Genomic DNA, 26,561 nt, shown 5'->3' with positions numbered 1-26,561 from the left:
TCTACACCTTCATTAAAGCACAACTCCTCCCTGTTTACAAGAAACATTAATACCTACAGCCTCCTAAATGATCGCCAGATCCTTAAATTGTGCAGTTTTCACCAGAGTTGAGAAACAGTGGTAAATTTCTAGGTTGCACTGCTAAATTTCACCTATTCCTGCATTCAGATGTTTGTGAGACTCCACAAAATCAAACTGTCAGCTCTTTCTTAATTAATGCCTGCTGGTCTCCCCTCTGTGCTGATTTGACTTAGCAGGACTACAGGAAAAAACTAACAAAAAGTTTGCCAAGTTACTTGGTCAGGAAGCTGCCTAAGCCTGGTGCACACCAGGGCTAGCACAAGTAGGACACATCAAAATGATCACCCAGGTGTGGACAAATCCTTCCTGGTATCGGCAAGCAGTTAGACTGAATTGGATGCATTATCAAAGATTTTCTCTAAAACTGCAATTTAATATTTGAACTGAATTCAGGAAGGAACTGTAATTTGATGATGAGTCAAAACTCTGGCACAGATGGGGTTACAAAACTATCAACTTCACTAAAATAACTTAAAAGATAAATACAATGCTGTGAACCACAAAACTTGCCAGAATAGTGTTCATGAGGTTTGGGGTTTTTTTTCTGAACGCTATGAAGGAAGAGCCACTTCATTTTTCACACTTTCTCCAAGCTGAAGGCCTCTTGAAAGAAATCCTCAAATTAAGACAAAACATTTGAAATAAAAATTATCCCAACAGTTGTTAAGACAGCCAGCCATCACAGTGGGTATTTCATAGTGCATCTTCAGGGCAGGTTTAGCCACTTCACTTGTGCTGTGGGGTATTTAAAGTCCATATGTTGCCCCAGCAGGCACTAGGAGCACTCAGGAGTAAAGGACCTCAGTAGTATTGTTAGATGATACAGGCCAAGTCCTGAAAAATGCACAGCAACCTATAGAAAAAGTCTGAAGCACTCGCTATGGCTTTGCAAACATGGGATATCCACAAAGATGCCATGACTAGTCTAGCTATTAAAGTAAGTTGGAATTCCTTTTCTAAAAGGTCAAAAAGCTGGGGAAAACAGGGTTTTTTTTCCCTTTCATCATAAAACTCCTGCATAACTCCCTTTTTCCACAAAGACCATTCCCTTTCCTGACTTTTTGAACTGTCTTTAGAAAGCAGGTGTTGTTTACAACAATAACAAACACACATCTGTGTGGGTGTGTTAATACACACAAAGGCAGGATAACTGAAACCTCTTCCTATATTTAGATCTGTCTGGTCAGCTCTAATTGCATAATTTAATCAAAACCCTCTCCAACGGAAACACATCCATATTCATCACAGGCATCAAAGGAAACATCTTTACAAACTATATCCTTTTACAAACCAACACATGGTCCCACGCCACTTGTCCAATTGTTGAATTCCTCCTTTGGGAAGGGCATGGAATTTTATTTCTTTTTATCAGCTGAAAAAAGCATTTCCCTCCAATTCATCAGCACAGGGCGGGAGGAACTTCCTTCACAGGTGAGATGGGAAAAATTTACTGACATGTCACTTTCAGGGTTGGTTTTTTTTTTTTAAGTAGTTAGTAGTTAAAACATACATTTGCGACATAAAGTAAAACTATCAAAAACAAAAAGAAAAATGCTCACCACCACTCAGGCATGAGATTTTTTGAGTTAAGCTCAAAATATGTTCTGTCTTCACAGAATGGGACAGCCTAGCACAGACTGCATGAATTTAGAAGGGGTTGTCAGCCCCAACCAGAGTAGCACTACAGCAGAGTATTTTTTAAGGAGGGAACCCTACCAAAATGCACTCCAGTTATGCTCAGCTTATGCAAGCCACTGCTACTCCAAATGATTCATTTTACCAAGAGCATGCACCAATACAGTTACATCAGCTGCATTAAACCACTTCTAAAGACTGTGACCCAGACCTCATTTATCAGAGATTAAGATGTTAAATTACAGCTCAAGATCCCCAGCTTTCAAGCAGAATGTTTCACCAAAGCTACATACAAAAAAACCTGAGAAATAAAAATCACTTATTCACTAATAAAAGTGTTATTAGGTCAAGCTTCAAAGCAGAATAAACTGATGAAAATTAAATCAAAAAAGGAACATTGCTAAAATAAATCTTTTCACAGATTAGTCCCCCACCCACCATTTACACACTTGAAATAACAGACTCTTCAGTTTGCCAATACTGAAGACACTTCAGTGCATTTCATGAGATGCACGTTTTTCAAAAGGATTCCTCTACCTTTCCTCTTTTTTGCCTTGTTTGCAAAAGCTAAGGAGCTATTTTTTGCCTTTAAATGATCGTAAAAAACACTGTATCTTCATCTTGCCTTTAAAATGTCATGAGACAGAGTGGAAGACCTATGTTAAATTTTGTGAAGTGTCCTGTAATTTGCAACTATCATTCTGGACACAGAAAGTGTTTAAAGATGATACAGCTTTCCAAGCCAAGTTTATACAACCCAGAAACAAACATCAGGATTTGCCAGATTTCCACTGTCCAGGGAAACACTGTTTAATTACAGCATGCCATTAGTGGCCTTCTGAAAAGCAGGACTGGACTTCAGATGACATGAAACCCAGTCTACTCCTGCTCCCCGGGACAGCAAGCAGCAGCTGCACTACATCACAGCAGGTACTCCCTGGCAGTATCTTGGTATTTGTCAAGCCATGCTAACTCACCAGACCCTTTACAAACGGAAGCAGCCAAGATCAGAATGCTCAGAGTTGCCCCTTCAGCATACACACAAGAAAATGAGACTCTTTATAGATTAATATTTGCAGGCAAATACAAATTCACAGGGATCCTCCTGAGATCAGGTCAAGTAAACTTCAGGTTTGTATTTAAAATACACCAGCAAACACAGATCTAGGTCGAGCAAGGGCTTTAACGGCATGTGAGGTACAAGTCTGAGCTTGCCTATACCAAGAACTTAAACTGCCTTGAACTACACCTCAATGTAATCCTAGAACAGGGTACGATTTCACCAATATTGAAAACTATACTTGTGGAAGAATAAAGCCATCAACACACAACTACGAAGACATTTACATGGCCTCTTACTTTTCCATATGTTTTCATCCAGACAATTACTCTATGGAACCAAAAGAACAATTCTTGGTTCAACTGAAGAACAGGCATTAGGAGCACTAGTTTCCCCTGAACAAGCAGGCACACTTAAAACAGGTATCACACATTATTGTGGTTGGAGGCCAACAACCTTCCAGGTGACAGTTGGTTCATCAATGAAGCCCGAAAGCTCTGCTCTCAGGAGCATACTGACTGCAATGAATTTGCTATCAGTGTTATTTTTTCCTGCCATACCTAAGCCTGTAAATCCTTGTCAGCAGGAGTACTGTCATGGAGAGCGCTGGGCTAGAAGACACAGTTCCCATTTCCTCTGGGCAAGCCACTTCCTCACACTTCTTAGCTTAGAACGTCTCCAGCTAACAAGTGGAGAACAACGCTCTTGAAAGCTACTGATTAAAATGCAAACACTAGACAAAGAAAGCCAGAGAGGTGACCATGCACACACAACATTTGCTGGCAGGACAGCACCAAGGCAGCTCCATGAGAGCACCTGCCATTACCCCAGGGAACACACCTCCATGCCATGAAAGAAGAGGCAAGCCACTCGGCCAGAGACAGCTTGTCCTGACCAAGAATCTATGACTACTGCAGCAAAGGGCCAGAGGGCAAAGGCACTGGAGCTGAGACCAGAGCATTTACCGGTGCTACCGCTCCCATCACAGCCAACCAAGTGCCTCCTAACTGCTGTCACCAACAGGGAACAGCCAGGCACAGACCCAGAAGTCACAGACACACCTTTCCCCTTCTAAAAAGGGCAAACCATGGGTACACCTGTATGTGAGGAGCCACAGAAACCCAGAAAAACTGCAGGATGAGGCAAAAAGAGCTGTCACAGCCCTATGCCAGCACATCTGCAGAATCTCACATCAAACCGTTTTCTCATATTCCTGAGATCAAGGCTTTGGAGCGTTTTGTACAAAGGCTTCAACCCACAGATAGGAACTGATAGTTCATACAGCACTTGGAAACTGCACAGCTTGAAAGGAAGTGGGAGATATCCTCCTACATTGCTTACTGGGAATACAGAAGTTTTAAACCACAAGAAAATGGCTGTGATCTACCTATCTGATTCCCTGGTTATCTGCAAGCTTTTTATGATTTTTGGAAGAGGAACCAAGCCTTGTAAAGAATTACTCAGTACTCTTTCCTAATCTGTGAGCCTTTTTTTGTTAACAGAGCCTATATGATTCAGCATATGGAGTTAAGGCAACTTATTATTCATTCCACCGTAATTTTCCAAGACCAGTTTAAAGTCTCAAAATCCAGGTTTTGCAAAGTTGCAGTACTGCAAACTCACAGCCGAGACACCAAAACAGTATTTCCCAAATACCATATGCCCTGCAGGGTCAGCAGCAGTCTAGCTAAAACAGCCATAGTGCTTCCATACTTTCCACTGCTGCCTGCTTCTGAACAGTCATCACTGTCCCAGTACAGGGGACAGAAGGCCTCCAAGCCCCGAACACATCACAAAGTGAGACAGCAAGAACAAACTTCCAGGACTTGCAGTTTTCCAAGACTACTTACTTCTAGGCCAAAAGCTAGTGCACAAAAAGAGCACAGAAAGAGTTCAGACTTCTTGTCTCTAAGCTAACAATCTAGATGCCTTGAATTCTGGGGCTAAAACCAGTATTCCCCAATTCCCAAGACAACAAGCCTTTAGGCTCAAAACAGACCTGACTGCTGGCTGGACTGGAAAATTGAGAGTCCTCCCGTCCCAAATCAGGGGAGGCAAGAAGCTAGGCAAGGGTGTGATAGAAACCTGCCTATAGTCAGAAATATAAGACTTCAGCCACAGCAGCTTGCCACCAGCACTTCCAGGTCTCAACCGCTCCCAGTTCACAAACCACAAGAAACGCATTGAGTCTGACCATGAGCAAGAGTTAGAGCTGTTAAAACCAGTGGGGACAAGGGCAAAGGGAACAGTTATCCAGTAAACTGTAGTAAATAGCCCTGGAGTATTTATGCCAGTTATGCTAGGTGATGTTTTCTGCACAGAACAAAATTTCTAAGTGTGTAGCTGATCGGGGGGTGGGGGGAATTTACAGTCAGGTTCCCAACATCCAGATAGTTCCTTGGCATAGCAGAAGGCTACAAGGTAATTCAGAGAGAACCTCGTTCCAGCAGTGCCATTAGGTAAAATACTTAAAAGTTTGTATTTCAAATTTGTAGATACATTTCTTAACCTCAAGGAACTAGAGTATTACAAAGATACAATGTTTGAAGACGTTAAACAGCTAGCAGTAACGAGAAAAAGTAAGGGGTTTAAAACACATTTACCATATACCATTAAACAAGTGCTTATAAATTTCTTTTGAGAAAAATTGATTGAAAGCCAAAAATTTCAGAGTGACTTATGCAGTGGTACAGAACGCAGGAAAGCTACAAGCAGTGCACTGGCTTACAGCACATATCTGCTTCAGGTGCTCAAACTCTCTTCACTGGCAGTGATTTCTGGTAACACCAGCCTGCTTTTACAGGAGAGTTTTTAATGGATTTAATATTTAGCTTTTCTCCAATTTCTTGATAATGCTGTTAACAGTACCTGGTCTGCCAGTTGTTTCAAGTTATTTCATCCTCTAAAGAATAAAGTTTCTGCTACTAAGAAGTTAACCTTGGAGAACGTTCTTTTCTTCATGAGAAAAAACATTTGTCCTAGCTCATACAGAATGTGCACTAGATGCGCTCTGCTCAAAGCTGCATTAAACTAGAAATACATTTCTAGTATAGCTTGCAGCTTATACTACCAAAACAGCACTTGACCAGGAAAGCTTGTTTAAGTGTTCCTCTCCATCCATCCTCCCTCACCTCTCATAAAATACACTGTATCATTAATCATTGTCGTTTTGCTGCCAATATAACTACACTGGGGCTTTGTGACTGACGTAACTGTTGGCAGTCTAACCTCACCATGCTAATCACCAACATCAGTATCTGGGAAAAAACCCTGTAAATTAGACCTTTCCTTGGCAAGCATATTAAGGAAGTCCTCATCTGGGAGTACTACAGTACTCATTTGTAACTGGCTACCTCTGACAGCTGCCTTGGGCCAGCAAGGTCACAGGTCCACAAGCAGATGAGCAGCTCTAACAGCTTGCTCCTACCCAAAAAGAAAAGGTTTCCCTTTACTCCCTTGTACCTCCTTTGGTACTCCAACATAACTTCTCCTCTGCTTACAGTCTGTCAGCCAATTCCCCTTCCTAACCTGGCAATTAACAACAACAAAATAATGTTCTGCAGAACGGCTGGATCAACTCTGAGCAGAATAAGCACCGAACCCACCCAGCCAGCACATGCAAAGAAATCTGTGTCTGGGGTTGAGAAAGGCCAAACCGCTAACAGTTCTCTCCACCTTGTGGAGCTGCCACCCCCCTAATGTTAAAAAATTATATCCAGGACAAAGATTAGCTTACACTCAGACATGAGTATTTCTGCTGATTTGCAAAACCTCATCTCATCCCCGGAGCAATGAGCTCTGCCCTAGCTGGTTCTGAATATCCAAATGCTCTAGCAACCACTTCAATCCCCCTCTGCTATCACCATCTTCTGCTCTAGGTAACTGGACATCAAGCTTCAGAAAAAATAAGAGTGATTTCATATCGATCTCTCCAAAAACCACACACACTGCAGAGTTTTAAGCTGAGAGTATTTATAAAATATTTTGCAGGTTAAACCTAATACGACACGTTACAGAAACTATAATTACATTATCTGAAGTTTTTAAGCTAATAAAGACAAAGACTTTTCCTTTGGCTACTAGCTGACTCTAGCTAGCGTGGATAATAAAGGGTCTGTTATAAAATATGCCAGACAGCAAAACCAGCAGCAGGCAAAAATGCAAAACAGGAAACTGTAACAGCAGAGATGGCAACCTATATGTAAGCCAGGTTTTCCGAGACATTCAGCAAGGTCAAAATTCACATTTTTCAAAATAGTATCGTTCATCACTGCATTCACCAGACAATGAGCAGAACAGGGACAAAGACATAACCAATGTCTGTTGTATCTGTCCGTCTCCTCAGTGCTAAAAAGGCAGAGGTGGGAAGACCAAGAGACTGTGTGAAGGGAGATGAAACTCTGGTCCTGAGTGTTGGAGGTTCACAGTGAGATGTCAGTAAAGCCACACAAGTTAAGTCTGTCTCCCTCATCTCCCTCTTCCCTCCCTGTGCAGGGAAGCGCACTCTTTAGATGCGTATGAGATTTCTGAAAGACCACACATTTGAAATTAAACCAGTGTAATCACATTTAACAATCCCTGAAGCCATCATGTACATGTTGTCAGGTCTGCGAGAAAGTCTAGGTAAATTTCAACTCTACTTTCATCACTGTTGTGACAGAACAATAATGCTGTTGTCATACAACTGGAAAAAAAAAAAAAAGAAAAAAAAAAAAAAAAAAAAAGGAGTCACCTGGACATGGTCCTGGGCAACTAGGTGGCCATGTTTGAGCAGGGGGTTGGACAAAACGACTTCCAGAGGTCCCTTCCAATCTCAACCATCCTGTGATTCTGTGAAGTTCTCAAAACAATCACCTGCTCAATAATTTGAAAACAAGAATTTGGGCCACATCAGAAGAACAAATGGTTCAGTCCTGCAGGTGTTTCCATACCATGCTCTTCGCTATAGCACCTGATACCTTAAGCAACCATGACTAAGCCTTATCATGTTTGCTCCAGGCCTATCTGCAAAGGCAAGATTAATTATTTTAATATACGTGGAATAAGGCCCACAAGGAAAAAAATTTAAAAGAATCAGTCAACTTGTTGTAGTAACCTGAAGAAAGTCCCACCTAAAGCCCTCCCTAGGTTAAAATAAAACCAAACCACAACTTTCCCCAAACTACACTTTACTCAGGAAACCACAACAGTGGTAAAAATATGTCAAATTTCACAATGGAGCATTTAGATATTAAGAGAAAGACCCTTTAAGCAGAACTATGCTTTATTGATGAGCCAGTTTTACGAACTTTTCAGGACCTGTGAGCAGAATCTACACTCCTAAGCAGGTACTAGTGGCCTAACTTGAAAGTAACTTGTTACATACAATACACCTCCAGAAACCCTTGAAAAAAAGACAACTGGCCAACACTGAGCAGAGGTGTTCTGCCAACATTTTTATCCTACCAAAACATTAGCAGAGTTTGGTTTGCAGCATCTTGGGAGGGCTAGAAGAAAAAAAAAAAAAAAAGGACAAAGAGTTAAAACCTAACAAAGAACAAAAAAACCACACCGGTACGCTTTTGCTATTCTTCAGCTTTATAATTTACAGGGACACCACAGAGAATTAAACCATCAAGTGAAACAGCAGGAGATGTCAGTTCCACACCTCCACACTTCTACCCACTCTCTCACACACACACTTGCAAATTTGTCTTGGAGAAAATTTCTTCAGAGCCCTCTCTCCACTGCCTCAGGAAATAACAGCTAGTTACAAGCTACCTTACTAGTAAGATACATGTAAAACTGCAAGGACAATTGATCAATTCCTCCCACATCCATATTCAACTGTAACAGATAAAAAAGTGAAATATATTGTTGGAATAAAGTCAAATATACAACTTATTAACAGCACCTGACCAAACTGCAGATGTTTCCTCCTCCTATCATCCTTAGAAACCCATTTAAGTGGAAGCCACAATTTGTTGCAACATGATTCTCCAGTTATTTACTTTATCTTTAACCAAAACTGATTTAATGCTTTTAAGCCTTTAAGCAGCATCTAAGTATTTATATATAAATAGTTATTACATACACACACCTTGATAAATTTACAGGCTCTTCTCAACTATATATAGGTTTAGTCTACCTTTATCTGATTCAAATAATTAAACTTTCAACAGCAGTGGATGTTATTTTAGGCATTCATATGTGCACATGCACATACAACATTCCTATCAAATGTGAATAAGTTATTTACATCCTACATACACAGCAGTACAAGAATAAGGTATCTTTAAGAGTCTCATGCCCAGGTGTCATCACACTATGCCAGACAGAATGCTGCTATTATTGTCAATGCCTTAAAATGCTTAAAATCAGAAGGAAAATATCCTCAGTAAATCAGTGTTTCATGTAAACACGTAAGAATGAGATACCAATTCCTGATACTAAACAAAGTGAGGAAGAAAAGCAAGCAAAAGTATGATCAACTATGGTCACTGCACACCCCAAGCAATCTGAATATAAAGGATTCTCTGCTTTGACCTGCTATGTAAGTGTCAAGCGTTAGCTCTCTCTGCACACTTGCTTTTTTGCCTTCATCTACACAGACAAGTTTTTAAACATTTGTACATCAGTCTTGCAACTTCTGTACAAGAAACTCTGTAATGCTGTAAATCCTGAAATCCAGCTTCTACTCATGCACAAAAACTGTATTAAAAGGATACAGGATACATTTTCAGCTTCCCCTTGAACAATAGCTCCATGTATGGAAAGAAGGTCCATCAGTTGAAGCTGGAGGGTAGACATGATTCTTACACCCATGCTGGGGACAGAACGAATAAGACAGTGAAAAGTCTTGCGATTCTGTCTACAATCACTTCAACGCTGTAAAATTTCGCTAATGGATGTCTTATTTCCAAGTTACGCAATAGTGCATTGATAGCCCATAGAATACTTTGATGTGGATTGGCATTTTAATGCCAAAAAACTTGCAAGTTAAATACATTGGAATACCATTAAGTACTATAATTCAGACTGTCTATTATACTGACTGATTTAGTTTCATCTGCTGCCATGTTGGAAAGAGAGTTCCCTTTATAAGCACAGAAATACGAAATAATGCCTCAGAAATCACTGGTGAGCCACATTAATGATTTGCTTACATGCCAAGACAACATAATAGTTGCCTTTGGATGATACTGCTTTGAACAGTGCCTAAATATAATGACTTATATAAAGGCATGCTTAAAAATAATTTGTTTTCCTCCTTGTACTCCAGACTTCGCCTGTGCATGCTAGAGAAAGGGTGGGGGAAGAACAAAATGAGAAAGACTGGTGACATCTATTCTAATAACATTCTCCCAAGTGGCTACCCCGTACTGAAATACAAGTAACATATAGACTAGAACAATTACTGAGCTACGTTAGAATGACTGAATTGTGCAAGTGTCCAGAAGAGCTGTACTGGTCAGGTTCCCTGCACTGGCAAGTCTGGAGGGGAAAAAAACCAAGCCAGCCTTCAACTCTTGATCTGAACTCAGCTTTTACGCAGTCTCCCAAGATACAGCACTCACAAGAAGAGTACAACGGAGTAAAGGAATCCATGCTTGGCAGAAAACACTTCGTAATTTAATGACAGCTCAACCCAGCAGCTGTGTCACACACAGTAAGGTATCAGGAGGCAGCACTGTGGTCACACAGCTGTGCAACACTTCCACCACAGCAATCCCAGTACCACAGAACCTGACACATCCTCCCTCCTTCAAAAAAAAAAAAAAAAAAAAAAAAAGAGAATGGATCCATCTACATAACTCGGCAGAGTTTAGCCTTACGTGCACTGAATACTTGACCTCACAGTCTAATTAGTATAAGTAGCGTGCTCGATCTCTGTTCCTATTCAACTGTGAGGCACTTCCAAAGCCAATACATGCAGGCACGAAACCGAAGTAGGGAGAGATCTTGTACGATCTGGGTTTATTCTGGAAAATGCCTTAAATTCCTTGAAATTAGCCTATTTTATGAAATGTTTGGCTTCTCTATCCTGTTAAAAAACAACGAGTCCCCCACTCAAATACACATAAAGCCGAAAAGCTTCTGTAATGCAAATTAACATTTGTCTCAGGAGGAGGATAGGGATCTTTGTGGCAGCCATTAGCAGCCAAGAGTGTCCTTGTCCTCACCCCCGAATCTACCCTCTGCAAAGCCCTTCACAAAAGCCCAATCTAGCATTTTCTCTAGTTATTTTAAATCTTGAAGAATAGCAACATTCTACTGGAAATAGTTACACAACAGCCTACAGGGATACAACTCTATCAATTAAAAAACTACCAATTTAAAATAACAACTTTCCCATCCCAACCAAAAACACCTGTTATAACATAAAAATTCCCTACGCTCTTCTACCGCTACACCATCATAGCTTGAGCAAAAGAGCTAGAGAAGGGCAAGATGCCTGTGCAGATTAGTCTTTAAGTCACTAGCATTTCAAGCCACACTTGCCAATTGGGTGTTTATGTTTTAAACTCAAATTTTCTGTTCAGTAAACTTCAAAGGTAAACTTCTAGGAACTGCTTATCATCATTAAATTATTAAATTTAATAATTATCATTATTAAATTATTCACTTTTTTGAGACACTGCTGTAACACAGAAGAAAGGCCAGTGGAAGAGTACTAGTCTGCAGCTACTAGAGGGAAAGAAGTGAAGTTTTTATTGGCAGAACACCTTTCCCCACTCTGAAAGCACAACTGGGTGAGTTCGTCATCAAAACCTGAAGCAGAAATTTTAAGGGGGAGGGGGGTGCGGGGCAGAACACTGAACCACAAAACAAACACCAGTACAATCACTTCATTAACCATAAAGTAATTTGTTAAATCTGATTTTCATTTTCACAGATATTATGGTTCTCTCTTCAATAGGGTGGTTTCATTTATTCATCTGCACTGACACAGCAGAAGAGAGCTCCATAGCCACAGTCTGGAAGACACTGTACCCAAAAGCAAGCTTTAATTCTTTCATCTGCCACTCAGGAAGCACCTTAGCTAAAGCACAGGACTTAACGGATCTCTCACCACAAAGATTTATTTTCTCTGCTTCTCTTGTATCCTTCATAATTATTTTTTTTTAGTTACATTTGTGACTAAAAATAAGAGATATTTCTTTCCTGGCTGGGAAAAGATCAATATGTAGTGCAGAGTTCACACCAATTCAGGTATGAGGAGTTGGTTTAACCACTAATACAAAACTCTCAAATCACCAAGCAGCATGCTGGCTAGCAGAAAGAAGAAAAATCAGGATTTTCCCAAAACACTTCATAGTGATTTTCTCAGCAGAAACAGCAAGACCTAAGACATTCAGTATATAATAAAGGTTTTACTGTCTGTTGCATGCTAATTTCTAAGCTACTTAGAGCAGAAATATGGATCTGAAGCCACAGTTGCCTTCACTAGGAAGAGTGACCTATGCCAATATTCAAAATTACAGTCTGTTCTAAAATAAGTTTGGTTATATAGTTCAAGATATGACTAAAATGCTCTGTCTTATAAAAGAACTCAGATCCAGAGGAACATTTCAACTAGCAGTTACAAACTTTAGCTGGATAAAAACACTAGGTAAAAAAAAGCCCAAACAATTGGCTTGTTTACCTGATCATCCCCTTGATACCTGACAACACAGTCTGCAGGTAAAATCTAGCTGACTTTGAGGCTTGAAAAAGGATATATAGAATTCAGAGATATTCACTCACGAACATTTCCCACACACACACACCTCCAAGCTGCACATGCCTTCATCTGTTTCAGTTGCAAATGACTGCAGGAAAGAGGTTAAGAGTCAACCTAAATTGTTCAGCATTTACTCTTCACAGGGCCACAAGCTTTAATTTCAACTACTCTTTGCATAACTTAAATAATAAAACACTGTGCTCTCTTTATTTGATTCTTAAACCACTCATATCTGAAGCACAATGGGACATGTCACAGACACTTGCTTTGCTGCCCTCATAATATGGTTTAATTATGATGACTGAACTAACGGGCTCACATCATAGACTTTTACAGGTTGACCCTGTGTCATCCTGATGTATCATTTTGCACCAGTTCAGTGCTGTAAATCAATTTAAGATCTCCAGCAGGTTGAAAAGGCTGGTTAATGATGCTTTCTCTGCAGTCTCTGGGGACTCCACATTATACACAACTTACATTATTTATAAAGCAGAGATGATGCCTCCATTAGGCTTGTAAGACTACTCAAATGAGCTTTTATTTTACACACACAGCTTGGGCTTCATAGAACAGAACACTGGCTATATGCGATATGCAGTGCGATCATGATTCAGTTTTTTTAAAAAAAGTCACAACCCCTTCTTTTTTTTTTTAAATTTAAATCTTTATACCAAGCAAAGAAACTCATAATTTAATCTGAACAATTTCCCAGTATTCAGAAACACAAGCACTTTTAGTAACCTTTGTATTGGTTTTCTTTACGTTCAATTCTGTCTTCAAACTACAAAGGAAAAGCAAAAACTCATCAGCTTTCAGACATTTGATTTGATAGTTAATATTTATACAGAAAGACGTCCATTCAGTCACTTTTCTCAAATGTATTGGATCATCACATCTTCAAGGGTATACAAAAAGGCAAGCTAAACAGGACAAAGTAGGAAAAAATGTATTTGATTACATACCCAATGGTTGATGGGGTCAAAACCAAAGCAAGGACAAATCTCTACCCTTAGGGTAACCTGATCATACCTTGAACTGATCCTCTCTGGTAGCTGTGGAAGGCTTCTGGATCACCCAAAACAAGGGAGATTTCTCTCAAGCACCTACTTACAGTCTGAAGTAAACTGCAAGATTTCATTACTAAGACCAGAACAAGAACTTCAAAAAGGGCTAGCTATCTTTCATTTTCATACTGATGCTCTTCCAGCACAGTCACAGCAAGCACTCAAAACTTGCACGAAAATCCAATGAGAATCTCTAAAAAGGTTTATAGCAGTATTCTGTGGTTCAATCAGAAAATAAAACGAGTATTAATCAGCTGCAACTAACAAACCCATCTCCCATTATTCAGCAGGATAACTACAGACAAGTGAAAGAAAAAAAAATTAAGTCAATGTTAACACCTCAGGTTCCCTCACATGATTTGCTCCTATTGTTTGACAGGACAAGGTGCACACAGCCACATGAAGACCAGCAGAATTACAGACACACGCCTGCAAAGAAAAGTGGTCTCTGCGAGCTAGGTTAGCTTCAGTTATTAGTCTTATTCTTGAGTGCTGCTTAAAAACACATATAACTGAAGGAAGGGGGGGGGGGGGGGGCGCGCGTGTGGGAGGGTGTTAAAAGTTTTTTGAATTCTTCTCTGCGTGCAAAAGAGATTTGAACTCTCAGCCGTGACATGTCTGAAATACAGCTTTTTCCTAAGCGCATTAGTTTCAAGATGCCATGTTTTTAAACGCTGACATCCATTAAACACTGACATGTTTCACACAATGATCTCTTCCATTTGCTTGTACGGGAAATACACATCTACTTTTACTCCTCCCCACCTGGATCTAACATTACTTCTCCTTCCCCAAATAAAACTGTTACCTTTTCTAGATGCAGTGAGCATAATTTTTTCCCAAAAATACACCAAAATAATGATTATTTTTTGGAATAAGCTCTAATTATTCAGATACCGTCAAAGCAAACTGTAAGGTCAGACCACATATCTCCTTCGGATTGATCTACTAACAAAAGAGCAAGCACAGCAAGCCTTCCTCAGTCAGAACTCCCACTGACTTGAGTTTATAACACAGAAAAAAACAAAACAAAACAAAACTCAGAATTTGGCCCAGATCCTTTTAAATGCATGACTGTATATTTCCACACCAGTAAACTGTAATAAGCTTTAAAGATCTATACTCAGGATAAAATTATTTGGCTGTAGAGCCCGAGCCTACGAAGAAACGACACCGAGGAGGGGAAAATCTCACACATCCAAACCTTCTACCAGAGACGAGGGAAAAAAAAAAAAAAAAGTGAACTTTCCTTGACCTCCAAGCACAATTTGTCATTTAAAAAAAAAAAAAAAAAAAAAAAGGAGGAGGGGAAGGGGGCTGCGGAAAGAAAGGAAGGGGGGAAGCACCCTAAGACATGCAGCGGCCAGGGACAGGGATCGGCCGAGGCAGGAGGCGAAAGGCTTCTCCCCGCAAACACAAAGGCGGGCTCGCCCCGTCGGGCCGGGGCTGCGCCGCGTCCCCCCGCGGGGTGCACAATGGGGCCGGGGCCGGGATCGGGGCCGGGCGGCGGCTGCGGCGCAGGGCTCGCCGAGGAGGAGGGCGGCTGCCCGCCGGGGAAGGGCGCTCCCTCCCGCCGGGCCCGACGCGGCACCTACCCACAAACTTCGAGCCGGGAGCGGCCGGCGGGGAAGCGGCTCCGGGTCTCCCCCGGGCTGCCGGAGGGACGCCATCATGCCGGGGAGGAGAGGAGGAGAGCGGAGCTGCGCTGCCTTCGCGGCGCGGAGGAGCCGCTCCCCCCGGCCCGGTCCGGCGCGGGGTTCCCCGCACGCTGCGCCGGAGCCGGGGACCACCCGGGCGAGCGGGGGTGGGGAGGGGGGGAGGAAGGGGGAGGGCGGCGGAGGCGCGGCCGCCCGGCGGGGAGCGACAAGGAGACGCGAAGTTGTTACCGGCTGCCGGGCGGTGAGGGGGCGGCCGGGGCAGGCGGGGGCTCCGCGCCGCCGCCGGGCAGCCCCGCGCCCGCGCTGCCTCCGCGCCTGGATTGATCTGGTCTGGCTGGCGTCAGGCAGTCGGAGCCGCCCAGCCGCGCTCGCCCCGCTGCCAGCGCGCTGCGCACCGACACACGCACACACACACGCACCGGCCCGGCAAGGGATCCTCTCCAAATTACCGCCCCCGCCGCGCCGGCTGGGTCACCGGGCCCCGCTAGGAGCGCTGCGCCCGCCGCCGCCAAGCGGCCGCCCCGCGGGCGCGGCCCTGGCAGCGGGAGCGCGGCCCGGCGCTCGGGGGGCGTTATTCCCTGTCCTGGCCCGGCCCGGCCCGCGGTCTCGGCCCCCAGGGCCCAGCCTCGGCCACGTTTGCCCTCGAGGCTGGCGGAGGATTCAAAGGCGCCTATGTAGCCGCTGGAGCGCGGGCGAGATGCTCCGGGCAGCTGGGGCTTTCAGGAAAGCTCCAAATACAACGAGACTTGCAATTAAAGTTAATTCTGTAACGCTCTGATTGAACTGGATTTCATCCTGCTGCTTGCTTACAGGTGGCTCTGTCCCTGACTGAACCTATTCTTAATATTGAAGTAATTGCTATAACACCTAACAATCACAGACCGCTCTTCATCCCCAGGTACTTCACATGCGGCCATAGGTGCTGCTGCAGTTACTCCTGATTTATGCAAGTAAACCTATTAATAAGCACATGACGCTTCTTGTGCAATCATACCTATAGTAGTGAAGTCTCACCCCTATAGCCCTCTGAAATGAACCTGAACTCCATCTGAATCTGCCAGCGTCTGCTCAAAAGCCGAGCTAGCTGAAAGCTTGCAGCCCGCTTGAGGAGCTTACAGCAGTCTTTACTGTAGTAGTCAGATGAGCATGGCGCAAGTAGGACTGAACTGGAACTGATTCTTTAACAAATGCTTTGGCTTTTACTCAGTCATCATTCCTGGAAGGAGATATGAAGTAACAAGTGCAGGATGTTTCTACATGGCAAAATATTACGATACACCTACACTGGCATAATTACATCTCTATACTTACACCAGTAAGTTTTCACATGTATATGAAGTCCTAGGTATGGTATTAACCTTATTTTAAAACATAAAAAAACTGAGGCCCAGAGAAGTTAAAGGCCCTGAGAGTTTTACCAGTTGAACGGTAATAAGTGGTAAGTCCTGGACTTACCCACTGGCCCACCCAGGTGCATGACGAGTCTGAGAACACAGAACTGGAATGGATTGCCCAAGGTCACAGAAGGAGCATGACAGCAGCAGTAAAAAGTACCCAGTTTTATGGCTGTGAGGTTATCAGCACTTCTAACTTCACAATCTAAAATTCCTCCATTTCTTTGTCATGTAAATACTATGTCACTTGCAAACAGGTAAATTGTACTGATGTTAGGTGGCATGTTACAACAGAAGCGTAGTGAAGAACTCCTGCACAGAATGATGACACAATATTGATGGGAATTTGATTTTAATATTGATCAAGGCTGGAATAAAATTAGACTTTTACTACTTAAGTTTTGACCCGTACTTGATTCAAGATCAGTGAACGTTGGTAATCAGCTTTAACTTGCATCCTGTGGTTGTACTGTATATAATTACAGTTAGCAAGTAAACTTTTATTTGTAATGTGCAGTCAAACACAGATACAATGCAGCACTGGGCTGCAGACATTAACTGGAAAAGGTTTATCTCAAGACAAAAATGTCTCTAAATTTTCTCAATGTGATGAAGATACTTGCGAGCAAGGTATAGAAGAAACCTGACACTGCTACTGGTTTTTGTACTGTGGTAGTGCTTACATCAGGGCCAAGTGTCCTGGGTCTAGAGTGGTGGATGCAGCAGCAGTACCTACCCCCAGAGTGTGGCAGTCTCAGTGATCCAGTCTCAGACAAATACGTGGAAGAGGCCTTACGTGTGCCCAAGGTCTGCTCTGCTCTGCTCTGCTCTGCAGGCTGACTTGGCAGGACTGGGGCAGGCAGCAGGCTCCATCCGCTGGATCTTCGTTGTCTGAGTACCTGTCTATTCAGTGCATGATTCACACTAAATAGATATGACAAGAAGGTAATTAGGAAAGCGCTGCAGTTTGTCAGGTGTCTTGTTAGAACCATGTTTTTACTGCTTTTGTTGTTGTTAGGGTTGACTGGTTGGGTTGCTTCGGCATGAGAAAATTAAATTATTTTCTACTTAGACTGAGGCTTGGGGATGATCACATTGATATGCTCCTTTACCTAAAAAGGGCTATGAAACAACCTAGTATGGCCTTTTGCTGATGTTTAATAACCAGAACGGTTGTTCTGGAGAGAGCTGGTTAGAACTAGCTTCAGACAGATCAGTTGTGTGAGAAGATCAGAGGGCAAGCAGAAACAGTGAGTGCGCCATGGTAAAATCTGCCACGAGGCTTCCCTGCCTGGGCTCTTTTGGTACACAGCCCAGCCAAAACTTCAAGCCTGCCACCCACTTTAGGATGTTCAGCTCAGAGCTAACTGTCCAAACCCCTTACTCTGTGCGAGTAGTATCAGCAGTGTATTAATTGTACATCCACCACTTCTAACTCCATTGGCTGCTTTGAATATACCCTAATTAAACGTCATTAGCATCTGCCTAGCTTTTCTGAATAACATGAGGAAACTTAAAAAAGGAGAGCAGAGGGGCACATACACCTGGGTATCTAGCTTGATGCTACTCCTGCAATAGTGTTTCTCCTCTGCATTGGGCTAAATAACTGTGCTATTTCAAGAGGCCACAGAGAACTTTGTTTTTTCTCTTTTTACTCTGCAACTACATGATCATTCAGACTGGTGTAAGGAAAACAGGCCATGAGGCTGGGGCAACGAAGAAAGAAAAGAACCATCCCTTCTGTAAACAGCCTGACCTTTGATCAGATTAGATGTACAATCCAATGATACCATCAGTCATAAGGCCTGTGAACCTGAATTTTAATGTAGTCGGGGCACTTAAGCAGATAAACTCCTAAAAAGATTCTCAAAGGAAACTTTAATCTCATAGACACTTTTTAACGTCTCATCAAGCACCTGCCTAATCACCTTTAAAATCTGTGTGTCAGAAACAGCTTATCAGAAGGCAGAATGCTAAAAGATATTCGTCATGCTGCGTATTTGGTACTATTATATTATATAACAAATATTTAAGAAATACTGCTACTAATACTGTTACTAATACTATTAGTTTTCAATTTTCCTCTAAAATCAGAGTTTATATGCAGATTATGATTTAGTATTTCTTGTTAACCTCAGCCAGGCTTCATCTGGCTTATTCAAGAGGTTCCAGGGATAGAGAGTGCCTTCTGGAGACAGTTTAGCTCCAAACTCAGTAACTTTGCTTCACCTTTATGTACACCAGATTTCTGCCTGTTTCATGATAACTAAATTGTATCAAACACAACTTATTATTTACATTAAAAACACTGGAGTAATTTTCTTTTTCACCATTACTGTGTTGCCCTAGTGTGGGAAAATACCAACAGTATTTTCAGACAGAAGAGGCAGTTCTGTCAAGAAGAATAACAGATTTCTAAGGATACTGGATTTCATTATTTCCTTCTTTCCTGGGCTGGCTGGTAGAATTTATCAACACCCATCCTTCATGGTTTTTCTGCTTCTTCTTTGAATAGTTGAGGTATTAAACAATCCTCCCACCTCAGCATTATTACAATAGGTTACGCAGACTGTTTAGCAACTACACAAATCTGTTCAGGAAAGATGCCTCAGGGAGAAGACAGCATGTGGGAGAAGGTGAGGAGTATTTTTAGGAGTCCATCATAATTGGGCAGAGCTGCATATGGTTTTCTAAACCCATGTGGATAAAAGGATCCATCTAACCACAGTAGCACAGAGTTCATAGCTGATTTCCACTGTCGAGACAAGCACTTGGGTTTGAGCTAGTTAAAATACTTCAGTCCTGCACCACAGCAGGAGTTGTACAGCGTACCCATCAGGGCTGACTGAGCTGTGGCCTCCAAGGGCAGACTGAATGGGGCAGCAAAATGACAGCATCAGCAGAACTGCTCAGCTGACACCCTGTCCCCATTAAAGAGGGCCTAGTGGCCCTCCTGTCTGCTTTCTTTACTGCCCACCTGCGCTGCCAAGCTCTCTGCTGGTAGCCGTGGGCAGCTGGGGTAAGGGATTGTTGGGGCTGCTGTCCTTCCCTTTCACCTCTCTGCTTTCCAACTCCCCTGCTGTCCAGTAGCAGAGGCACAGCAGCCTCAGCAGCCCCAAGCACCTGCCCAAGGCAGGCTGAGCACAGAAACCAACCACCAGCACTTTAATGGGGATACAGAATTATTGGGGTGGTGTTACCTTGAGCTTTTTAAGGAGGGTGGTGCTTGGAGGAGCTGTTCTAGTGCCCTCCTCACAATAGGGATTTCTGCAACCCCCACCAGAAGGCAAAGCAAGGTATTTTATGCCAGAAATTGATCTGTCCTCGGCCTTGAGCGCCAAGATTCAATTTTCCCTCACTGAAGAGAAGTTTTGAGCTGGCACTGTGAAGGTTATACAGACAGAAGAACTAAGTTGTGAAAGGACTTGAAGACAGAACTTGTGACATGAGAGCTCTCTCTATACGCCTGCTTTGGTGTGTCTGGCCATTTTCTAGAATGAATCCTTCATGAGTTTGCCTCTGTAGAGTTAAATGTCTACTTGGGACCTGCCTTAGTTTCCTGACTCACTCTCATAAGCAAAAGAACAAAGAACCCATTTCACTCTTAGAAATTCTTCCTAAACTGGCCCATCATGATTAAGTGGGATTTATATAGAATAAAAGCGGAACTGATAATTTTACAAGGTTATTACATGTATTTCCCTCTGTTACCTTAAATAAGGCTTCTGCTGTAAATCTATCTGCAGATATCAGAAAGGTCTTTGATCAGATTGAGTAGTCATTCATCTTTTCCACCATTGAGATGATGGGATTTAGACCAAAATTCATTACTTTCCCAAGATTAATGTACCCAGCTAAAGCTGCCAAGGTCCTTATTAGAAGTTATGAATTCAAAAGGTTTGGACCAAAACAAAATACTAAGCAGGGCACTCCCTTATCTCCTTTACTGGTTGTTTGATCTATAGACTTTGACATAAGGACTTTGCTCCAGCAATATTACATTGCACCCTGTTTTGACAGCTAATCACATGCTGCCACGAAGCACAGTATTCCTGCCCACTGCAATGCACCAGTAGTGTACTTTCTAGAGAATAAAATTGCATCTGCCTGTGCCCATGTAGAGGCTTTTGAAGGTAGTTTCACTTTCTCCTGGCTATCACTTCAGCAAGAGATAATGGACTCCATGTAACCAAACATTATTGGTTCTTTTAAAATTAAATATCTCTTCAGTCACTCAGCTTAAAAAGATTTCCATAACTGGAATAACCTAGCTCTGTCATTGGTTTCTTGGAAGACACTGCTAAGATTAATCTTATCTCCCATTTTAATTACTGTTTTCAAGTTCTTACAGTCCTTGTCCCAGTTACATCTTGTTGCAAAATCCACCAGAGAATGATATATTAAAATTTATTCAGACAGGTGGCAGATACAAAATTAAAGCTAATAACTCTATGAGAAAAGAAATCAAAGGTGGTTTGGCAAGCCTGAGCTCTTACTACTTGGTCACTCAGTTGAACTGTCTGTACAACCATTACACTAGGAACTGGTGCCATGCGAGTGGCTGTGTGTCACAGCTTGCCATGTGGGGCTAGGGAGTGTCACGGTCAGGCAGTTGCACTAGCATCCACGGGCTAAAGAGGCCTTGGGGTAGGACTGGATTGTAGTGACAGATGAAAGCTAGGCAATCCATGGTAAGAGTCTGGATACAGGGCTCTATCTCTTCCTTTATATCCGAAGAGGACACAACTATGTTGCACGTTGGAAGACTAACAAAAGCACACGTATGGCATCTAAATGCATCCCTTTACTTCCACATCTTGTTGATATTTTTTGACAAAATACTCAGCCCATTTTATATAATGATTAAAAATATAAAAGAAAAAGGCACCATGTCTTATTTTTATTCCCTGTGTAAATAGTACTTATTGTGAGTAATTTAGAAATGTCTTTTCAATTTTCCAAACTGATGCAAGCCTAAGTCACATTGCCTGAGTTCAGTAAGCTGTCAGTAGTAAACCAGCCCCACCCTTCCTCCTCCACAATGGCTGCTCATCCCTAGCCCCATGTCACCCACCCCCTTTGTGCTGCTGGCACAGTTGGTGGAGCCATGAAATGAACAGGCCTAGGGAACTGATCTCCTTGGGGAAAACAAGTGTTTCAGAGGCCAAACTCATTTTTAATTTGGATCAGTTCCCTGATCTGGTTCATTGTATGGTTGTCCAAATCCTTGTGCTGATCTTATGTATGGGCAGGACTGAGGTGGGAAAAAGGGCAAAACTTACCTTTTTGATAGTGTCGTTGGCTTCATCCAGTTTAAAGTGGTCATAAAACTGTGGTAGACTTAGCGAGGTTTTTTTTAAACTAAGGAAAAATACTTTCATTTTGAGTACAACTGCAAGCAGTTTTAGAAGAGCTATGGTAAGCATAGGAGCAGGGATCACCACTGAGTAACAGAAGACTAGAAGAAAGCATGACAGGACTGAGGAACTTAGTGAGTTGTTGTGATCACTGCATATTAGAAAAGGCAGCTGTTGAACACTGCATTATGCGGTAAAAAGCAAAAAACCTGTTGCCCTTCTGCTGTTCATGAACCAACAGAGGCCAAAGAATCACAAGGATCCCACCAAAAATTAATTGACTCTTCAAAAGGCAGATTTGTGCTCAGCTGGCTTAAAGAAGCTGATACCTGGGCACCGGGTATGCCTGTGTTCCCATGGTTTTTCTTTCATATATTCTCCAATTCCAGGATTTTCATTTGCTCTTTGCTTAGGGTGTGGAAGCAACTGAACTCTGGAGAGCAAGTAAATCAGTGTTTAATTAGTCATCCCAAGACAACGGGTTCTTAGTGCATTCTCAGTAACAGATAGCCCTGGTAATAAATGTACATGTATTGTATTAGTTTCCATTTGTACTTTCAGGAGGAAATTACCTTGTAGGTTTCAAACATCCTGGTGGTCACACAAAGTGTTGAAAAAGGTTGCCCACATGACAAGAGCATTTAAATCAATTTTAAACTCTACTATTTTCTTGCTTTAGAAAAAATAGCCAAAATTTTGACAAGTTTGAGCAGCTTTAAAAGCAACCCCCTCTACACTTATATGCTATTGCACAAATCACATCTCTAAATCCTCACTATAAGTAAAAATCACACATTAAAAAAAAATGAGTTAAATGCTTAAAAGTCATGACTGATCAAAATTAGTATATGGTATAATCTTAGTTAAGTATTCAGTTTGGGTGCATCCTGGTACCTGTCTTTAATTGTGTGCTTATATATGTTCCTTCCTGCAGACCCCTGATTCAGTGAACAGAACAAATAGTGGTCAAATAATGGAGAGTGATTTTGTTTTGTCCCCAGGTTCATGGTGCAGCTAGCCATTATAAAAAATGTTTTTGCAATTTTTAGATGCAAAAATAAGCCTGGCTTACAGCTTATAGCTTATCTCTTGACACAAAATTCGTCTTTCCTTTCCCTGCCAAATTTCATCTCTCTTCCTAAGTGGACAGCCTTACAAAAAAAAATCAATTTGTTATTCTTTAACCTGTTTTCAGAACTACTTGAACTGTTTCGCTGATATTTTCTACACATATTCTGCCTGAAGCACACACCCAAGGGCAATTAATGTTTGATGAAGTTCTAAACACATAAAAGCAACATAATCTCAATGTAGGTAGTACTGGGCAACCTGAATTACAAGTGATGATCTCAGTCTACTAATAATGTAAAGGACTAAAGCATGCTATGCATATCCAGTGGGTCTGCTGTTGTTGGAGATGTCAGAGAGAAGGGAAAGGACTACATGGCTTACCAACACTTGGGAAAACAGATTTCTAAATACCCCAGTCAATGGCCCTTTAAACATAAAATCAAAATTAAGGTACCCATTTGCCTCTTCAGACAATTAGGTATAAAGCAGTTTTCAGTGTAAAGCATTTTATCTGGCTGCCTAAAAGTATAATCTTTACAGACAAGGATCAAACAGACATCAGCACAGAAGGCCCCCAGAAAACTGCAAATGGCAAGAGATAGCCATGCCTTACTCTAGCTTTACTCTAGCTGAAAACCTGCACTCTGAAAGTGGCCTTACCATCAATGCACAGTTGGTCCAGCTTCTGCAAAATCCAGTTGTACAGTACCTAAACCCTACAGCCTGGGGAACCCTACAGCTACCCCACCCTGCTCATGTGCCTAAGGCCTTCAGCACCTAGAAGACAGCACAGATAGGCTCTATCACCCTGGTTAAGCAAAGCATACACTTGACAGAGAGTGACCAGATGGAGGATTACAACAATTTATGGCCTGCAGTTAGACAGGCCTGCACTGTGATCTCATCAATTTTTGAACAAAATAGGTCAAGCTTGGTCAGTTTTCAGATGAGATACACTCTAGGGAAAACACAGATGCTGTAAGAAACCGTTTAGGATTCGGATTTAGGATTCAGCTAACAAAACTGCTAAGGCACTCTCCCAGTTTAAGACTAGATTCCCAGATGTCTGACATACACAAAACAGGTTCCTGGTCTGTCATGTAAAAGGGGCACTGTACTGCTGGAACCATATTTCTCATTTTTCAGATTAGAAATAAAATTACAGTCATGCCTTGCGATTAATTAAATAAATCATTCTTTGCTTATGGACATGGCATTTTCAGAGGCAGCATAAATGGAGAAAAGGAGCTTGTTTGGTTTCTGTGATCCTGATACAACCTGCTAGCCCATTTTAAAGCTTTTCAGTGCTAGGGCACCAAAAGTAAGAAGTTTAAACTCAGTTAAGACTGCAAACATCATGAGAACTTTTTAGCAAGACATATGCAAAATAAAGCAAATTCTATAAACTATCACTTCACAGATACATTCTTTTTCCTTTACATTCACATTTCCCATCCATTCACACTCCCACTTAGCAACCTTTACCTCAACTCATTTCCCCAGATGCTGTTCTAATGTGGTTTCACCCTCATGTTGATTTTAAGCTCCTTGGTTCAAATCCTGTGCCTTTTCCTTTGCTTGCAAAACACAGTATGCATGTAGAGTTGTATCTGTAACTACTATGCTCCACAAAAACATGCAGATTTTTATCCTCATATAATTAAAGACAATTACAAGCTTCTTAGGAAATTAAGTAGTCAGAATGTAACTAATCAAACTGAAATTTAGCCAGGACACTCAAAGGACACCACTGGCTCAAGAGGAATGTGCTCATGAGGATTCTAGTAACGGCAAGTGGTCAGGAGTCTGCTCTCCTGTCTCACTTGCAGTGTAACACCTCCTGCATGCTGTGTGGTGCAGGATGCTGCAGGGTGAATGCTAAGGCCAAAATGAATTTATAAACCTCACATTCTCTCTATGATTGTATTGTTCAGATGTATCAGTCTATCAGTCTACAAAATAAATTCTAGATTTTTTTAGGCTGTAAAGCATCCACACGTTATGTATTTTGTTTTAATTTTTGTTTTTCTTTGCCTTATGGTCATTCATCTTTGATGAAAGTGAATCAGAGAAGCAATGCCTGCCTTATCGTTGATTTGTGGTGTATAATCGTGTTAAAGACAGATCACTGGTCTCCTTACTACAGTGCCATTTATAACAGACAATTATCCCTGCATGGTGCAGTTGTCATGATCTAGTGATTGTAAAATGCTTGCTACCAATGCAGAGCCAGCTAAATGCTGTGTGTTTCTCTTTAAAGCTAATTTGATTTTCCAGAGCTGTTTGCCATCCTGGAAGTTTTCTCTAGTGCAGCTGAGGTCTCAGTCTACACACAAGCGAGGTCGTTTTGATGGAAGCGTGCAGGGCAGAATCTGCATACTGCTCCAACCTACTCCAGGCAGACTATAGTTCAGGAAAAAGCACAGCAGCATGTCTACACTGGGAACTCTCCAGCCATTGCGCTATTGAAAGGAAGCCCTACTAATGGCAGTGACAATATGCAAATGCCAAGATAAAGAGCAAGAGGGGTTTGAATACAGTGGCATTGCCCATAAAAAGGAAATGTACCAAAACACTATAGTTAATTTTAAAATTAGCTGGAGAAGATGCAAAGAGTTCTAACTCTTAATGACCTCAGTTCTACAATATGCCACTAATTAGCTCTATGATGAATAACTGAGAACAAAATAAGGAGCGACAGAGTAGGTCAGCCAGTGGTTTGCCAGGCCCTTGTCTCATCTTTCCTACTGGGGCTTATCTATGATAATTTTTGATTGTGTCTACACTATCTTTTAATTGTAATCAGGACTGGAATTGCGTTGTGTTATACACCCTAGAAATGTACAGCAAAATACTGCATTTGCTCTTTGAACCTGTAAAGCATGTCAAAGAGGCAAAGAACATCATCCTCTACGTTTTTTTCTGCAAGTTAATGATTTTTTTTTAGAGAAACACATACATATTTACAGCTCGGTGAAGAACGATTTGTGGAAGCCTTGAATATTGTCTCACTCCCAAATGCCTCACTCCTCCTTAAAATCCATCAGGCTTCCTCAGACCCCACAGGATCTGTACTTTGAGGATTCCTGGACATGTTACACATTTCTGTATCCAGAGCAATTGCACATACCCCCAGTTCAGCTTAACATATGTCATAAGCAGTCAGTCAACACTGAGAAACTGCTTTGAAACGCTGTCAGTTTGCTCAGAAGGCTGCTGCATGCAGCTCCCACAGTGCCAAGTGATCTGGAATCGTTTTGTATTCTTCTTACTAGGATTTGCCATTTGAGTGTGTTTTGGAGGAGGATGTGTCTTTTTTTTTTTCCTTTTAAAACTCATCAGCCCCGTGGCTACCAAGAATGTAAATGCTGCAAAAAGAGTATTAGAAGCACTGTAAGTTATTACATCACTGGGTATCTGGCAAATGTTAGATCATTGCATTAATGAAATGTATGGCTAAACGTCACAAATCTAGACCACTCCACTAACATATATTATCAAGGTATACAAGCTATCAAGAAGAAAGTACCCTGCAGGT

General features: G+C 41.8%; 1 protein-coding gene across 3 annotated transcripts in view; it reads right to left on the bottom strand.

The window, feature by feature from the left end:
• Positions 1 to 15,638, bottom strand: part of SMAD1 (SMAD family member 1) — a 48,806-nt gene extending 33,168 nt beyond the window's left edge. Inside the window, exon 1 of one of the 3 annotated variants that reach the window (XM_055728241.1) lies at positions 15,621 to 15,638. The gene's annotated coding sequence lies outside the window, so the exon portion shown is untranslated. The other 2 variants (XM_055728222.1, XM_055728232.1) reach the window with 2 other exon arrangements.
• Between the last annotated feature and the right edge of the window lie 10,923 nt (positions 15,639 to 26,561).

Source organism: Falco cherrug, chromosome 1, assembly GCF_023634085.1.
Source record: "Falco cherrug isolate bFalChe1 chromosome 1, bFalChe1.pri, whole genome shotgun sequence".
NCBI classification, from domain to species: domain Eukaryota; kingdom Metazoa; phylum Chordata; class Aves; order Falconiformes; family Falconidae; genus Falco; species Falco cherrug.
Note: the sequence above shows the minus strand (reverse complement) of the source record. Positions and strands in the feature narration are given on the sequence as shown.